The sequence below is a fragment of the Mytilus edulis genome, chromosome 12, assembly GCF_963676685.1.
Source record: "Mytilus edulis chromosome 12, xbMytEdul2.2, whole genome shotgun sequence".
Classification (NCBI taxonomy): domain Eukaryota; kingdom Metazoa; phylum Mollusca; class Bivalvia; order Mytilida; family Mytilidae; genus Mytilus; species Mytilus edulis.
The window spans coordinates 38,279,702-38,285,691 of NC_092355.1; the positions used below are offsets into that span (position 1 = coordinate 38,279,702).

General features: G+C 30.1%; 1 long non-coding RNA gene across 1 annotated transcript; it reads left to right on the top strand.

Annotated features, from left to right (window-relative positions):
- The first annotated feature begins 352 nt into the window (after window positions 1-352).
- On the top strand, window positions 353-4,905 carry LOC139498405 (uncharacterized). Its single transcript, XR_011657926.1, has 3 exons — window positions 353-474; window positions 2,999-3,073; window positions 4,095-4,905. It is a non-coding gene; the product is annotated as an uncharacterized lncRNA (long non-coding RNA).
- Window positions 4,906-5,990: the final 1,085 nt, after the last annotated feature.

Genomic DNA, 5,990 nt, shown 5'->3' on the forward strand with positions numbered 1-5,990 from the left:
TTTTAATTATAATCCTGGTACCTTTGATAACTATTTGGCAAAAACACGAAATTATATCCCCAAACATGTAAATTTCCCCAATGCACGAAAATTAAAACCCACGAACATAAATGACTGCCAATGCTATCAAAATATGCATCAAATCGATAACAATATAATGAAGGGAAAAATTTCAAATCGTCATGTTTCAGTTATTTATCATGCATTTACTTATTTACAATGGATATCAATGAACACTTTCAGTACGACAGATAAATGAACAAGAATGAAATCCTTTTTTTTAAGACTCGTTCAAATATGGAAGAGAAAATAATATTTGTTTTTGTTAATTGATATACATGAAATATTTTAGGATAAAGAATGAAACGGTACATTTGAGGATACACACAAAAGAGGAGTCCGGACAATTGAAGTATGACTTTAATGGAAACTTGTTTGATAGTCTTGATTACTATATTGAATTTCTAAAGCATGGTACGCATACATTTGTCTTTGGTGTTTCAGATAAAGCAATTTCACTAACTAAACCTATTCCGAAATCGTGACAAATAGAGTAATTTAACCAGTTTCGTTACAATTGCGTACAAGGCAATCCTCAGTTTAACATGTTAATAAATCAAATCGATAACAATATAATGAAGGGAAAAATTTCAAATCGTTATGTTAAGCATATAATATTTTATAGTGAATGGTGTTTATTTCAGAACTGAGATGTTCAATTTGTTTGAATTTTTTAAAAACTAAGGATTTTTTTATTCCAGGCATAGGATACCTTAGCCGAATTTGAACTTTTTGGAATTTTGGACCCTCAATGGTCTTCAACTTTGTACTCGTTTGGCTTGATAAATATTTTGATATGACTGTCACTGATGAGTCTTATGTAGACGAAACACGCGTATGACGTAATAAATATTTATCCTGGTACTTTTGATATTAATATATAAATCTAATTTGAGCTAAGCATGAATACCAGTTTTGGCTGTATGAACTTACACATATTTATGTTTTAGTACAATACAACTAAAAACAATGTTCATCTTTTGCTACCCAATTTACAAAATAAACTTAAAAAATGTATTCACCAGGAGAAGGAACTCTCAAACAAGTATAAAAACAAAGGGGGATAACTGTCACAGAGAGCCGTCCTGACGCTTCAGTCAGAACTAAACGTAACATTCTAATGCTATAAAAAGCAATTTGGAAAAATGAAATTTGTCTGTTTCTCCTAGGGTTGCGAAGTAGAAGAAAACATAAGAAAAACAGTGTTCAGGGAGATAACTCTTACATGGAAAAGTATTCTTTTAAGCGTTGTCAGTTTGAAAAACATGTAAAGTGTTCGATATCATATACCAAATGTCAAGGCTACATCTTTAAACCCGAAAAAAATTGAACCGCGAAACGATAGGAATATAATGAAACTTGCAGAAAATAAAGAAATAGAGAATGGAGATAAATGGCAATTTTTTTTTTCAAAAAAATGTTACCAACCCAAAAAGGAAACAAAAATAAACCACATTTTAAAAAGAACATGCAATTAGTTCATTTATAGCGATATTAACTCAACGACAAGTTTTCATACTGAAATATATAAAAAAAAATTAAAAAACAAATAAATAATAGTAAATGAATACGTGTACATAAACAAATTATAGAATAAAACTAGAAATCATAATGAATAAGAAAGATACACACATACATGTATCAATTAAAAGAAAAGTCAATTGAATTCAATTACGTTTTTCAATAATAACTGATGAAACGTGATCTGTTCCCACTAAAACAATAATAAGGCTATACAACATGTTCAATATCATATTACAATAATTGTCACGAAAACAAGTAATTACTTTGTACTTTGATTGTTTTTTACATTTTTTGTGTCAGTTCCTGGAAATTACAGAAAAATTAGAGCATTTTATATGTTTTAGGTTTTGTCTTTATTTTTTTTTGTGGACAAAATGCATATTTGCGTCAATTTTTTATTGATTTTGTCCGTTGCCCCTTCATTCGCCATTGAAAAAAGATTTTCTTCAGACTCATCGGATCAATCGTCCTATAATCCTTGCATGTGGATGATAATAAAACAAGTAGACCGTACAGAAACGAGACTAAACAAAGTTCACACCCTCAGTAATCAGGATCATATACTGTAGTAGCAATAAACAGTATTCAAGGAATAATTTAGAAAGATAAAGTAACACAATTTAAATCCTTATTGAATGGAATTCAGAAGAAAATGAAAAACATGAAGTCTGAAATAAATTATTTGAAGAAAAGTAAGTACAATTGTCATATTTGAATGTGACATCTTACGCAATCAGATATCATATAAAAAATAAAATAAGAATTTTAAAGAATTCTATATATTTGATACAAAATAAGAAGAATTTTATATTTAATTTTACAGACTGCTTTAAAGAACACACTTTTAACTCGAAATCAGAGAAAAAATGCAAACAACTGAGGTTTTGCAACATACACCATTCCTCGAAAGCATAACTAACATACGCAAACATTTGCATATTGTAAAATAAACTTACATTTCAATAAGAATGTACATTATACCGCTGAAACTCAAAACAACCTCTTCAAAATTTAACTAATCTCCTGAAACGGGAATGCGACCTCATCACTGTTCTTGGAAATCGAGCATAAAGCGTTTCAAAACTGTATACCAACACAAAATTAAAATTCTTAAGTGAAAAAAATGTTTATTGTTTTTTTTTTATCTGATTAAAGAACGATATCAGTCTTTTTGATTGCCAAATTTAAAAGAAGTGCTGGTTTACTTTTAAAAGTAGTATATATCACTGGGGCAAATATGATCTCTGTAACTGCAGTTACGTATATCCAAAGATAGCGGACGATGTTTCTGGTCAATTTTTCTTTTGTCATTTTTTTTAATAATAATGTAATAATATTGATATATGGACAACAGGAAGATACAGGACATTTCATGCATCCATCTATAAAGTTTCTTATTTATTCTATTTTACAGGAGCATGTCAGCATAACTGGGTGTTCTTTATGGGTCATTGCTATTTACTCGTGTATAAAAAGGAATAACGCTAAGGTAATTTAATGTAATAACATAAATCTGTTTTGTTGTAATTTAATTTCTGTTAAGAATTCAAACGACCATTTCCAGTGAAGCATACACCAAAAAATAATGTTATGAAAATACGCGACAAAAAATATGTATGATAAGTAATTTTGTTAGTTTCAAATAAAACAGAATATCGAGCAATTATTATAGCAACTTAAAGCGACGTTTAAATTTGCTATGTCACAAACATTATTTAAGGATAGCACTAAATAAAAAATAAAAAAACTGTGAAGCACAGTATATATCGTCATTCCTGTTTTGTTACCACATCTCAATTTATTGATTGAATTGATCCATTATCAAAACAAACAATGTTTTTAGGCACGGTCTCGCTGGAAGTTTTCCCTCTCGTCATGTTATTTATAACATTAACCTAATTACGCATCAGATAGCAATATGTTATATGTATTATGATTTTAGTTTACTATGTATAACTTTGTAATTAATTTTCAAATTCTAAAACTCATTTTGGATACTAATAATCAGTTCAAAGTGTAATATCAGAGACACCTTTAAACAGTTGTTAAAGTCAACTACATACTCCACAAATCTAAATATATGATTCGAAAGATATGTACCGAGAGCGCAACAATTTTCCAAAAGCTGAAACAGTGGTAAACAGAAATACTTGTAAAACAATAATTCCGAGCTCCGAAAAATGCTAATTGGAAAGTCCATAAGCTAATGGCAAAAATCGAAAACACATCACAAGATTATAAACAACTGTCATACTACTGACTTGGTACAGCAATTTTTTTATGGAAAAAAATGTGAATTAAATCTGGTGTTATAGCTATAAAAAGCCTCTAACAAAAACCGGGAGTTAAAATAAACAGTACAACTTTCTCCTCTGTAATCACGGTATTTTTTTCTTTTTTTCCCATTACATTGTATAACTGTAACCGACGAAAAGGCTTTTAGATAACCATATCTATGACTATGCTATGGTTCGTTCTATAGGCCTTAATCGTGTCATGTTTTATTGTAGAATGAATGTCAGCAAAAAGGTGGTTACTTGGTAAAGGTTGAAAGTGTAGCAGAGAATGCATGGTTGATTTCAGCATTACATGGTATTTTCTATCGTAAACATTAAAATAAGAAGATGTGATATAAGTACCCAGGAGACAACTCTCCATCCATAGTACATATGTTGTCAATTGCTTAAGCTAAATGCATTAACTTAAATTTGCCTGAAAAAGAGGGTTTACGTTCGTGGAGGCGTTTGCTTTTTTGTGAAAGATTCTTTACCAACGACGATAACCCGTAGATGTTAACTTTTTATCTTTTTGTCTTTATGAATAGTGTATCTCTCATGAACAATTACATTTTCGTAATTTGATAGCGACTATATAACCTTCAAATTATTATGAAGACTTTAAGTTTTAATATATTATGTATAAATAGGTTATCATGTATCAAACGACAATTTCCTTTCATTACTTGTACAAATTGTGTAACGACTGCATTTGCTTTCCTTTTTTTTTTTGTCTCACTGATACATGTTAGTAGATATGAGACCTGCTAAATCTATATTAAAAAAAAAATATTTTCATAGCTGACGTATGGATAGGCCTAAACGATATCGAGAAGAAAGGAAGGAGAGTGGAGGTGGACATCTGGTAAAGCTGGGATACCATTTAGTTACTGGTTATCTGGTGAAATAGCGGACGGAGAGAAAATTGGGCTCATTATTGTCAGACTGGTTGTGGTTTTAAAACCTACGGATGGAATGATCTTCCATGCAGTCTTCCACAAGGATATATTTGTGAAAAACAACTTTAGAATATTAAACATAATCATAACTCATGTTTTTGATTTTCTGTCATAGAGCGGCTATCAGAATAATTATAACCAACTATCTTCTTACTAAATCAATCACAGTTATTGTTAGGCAATCATAAAATTGAAAATTCAATTTATCTTTGTAAAACGTCATCCGTGTCTGAGCAGATAGTTGATGAACCTGGGATATATCAAAGAACGTCTCGTCCTTTTTCTAGAAAAAGTTCGTTGGAAGGTACTAAGACCTTGTTGATAAATATTTCGTATCAACTTCAAAAATAATACATGATGTTCTTGCTGTATGGATTCTGCGTACTGGCGTTTTTATCATCTTATAGGGGCACTAGCTACGAGATATATAAAAAATCTAAAGTTTGATTTTTTTTCTGTTCACTCAATAATGAAAGTGAAGTAGTGAAATAACAATTCGCTTTTTGCAGCCAAAAAGGCTCAATTTTGTCAAATTACGCTAAGAAACATTGATAATTAGTAATTCACTTGCAAGTGAATGAGTCGACCTCTTTAAATCCGTATTCATGTGAACTTCAATTTAACCCCTAGCTAGAGATTGAAAACGCATGCATTGTACGTGTACTGGTTATTTAAAGATAAAGAATGTCAACAATGAAAGTGAAACTACGGTAAATCATTTGATTACTAATGAGATGCACATAAAATCATTCTTATACGGTTTAAAGCAATGAGAAACATCTATTTTTAATCTATAAAATAAAATCAAACAGACCTATAAAAATCCAATTGCACGTGTTGGTTTAATCTATTCATATCTTTATTTATGTTTACATCGCTTATATGGTCATCTGAGGTCAAATCGATAGTTAATTAGATGGCGTCTGGACTAAAATACACACGAAACGAACCTATATATTATCTACTCCATGCTCTGTAAATTGTTTGTTTTAGACTTTTGATAGTTTGGATAAATGTTTTACATTGTTATAAATCAAATATGAGAATTTCAGTCAAATCGGAGTCCATGAATTTAACAGCTAGTGCCCCTTTGATACAATTTTATATTGTTCTTTTATTTTCTCTGTACTAATATTATTATTACTTTAACTGTTTGGTCTGTTTTCTGTGA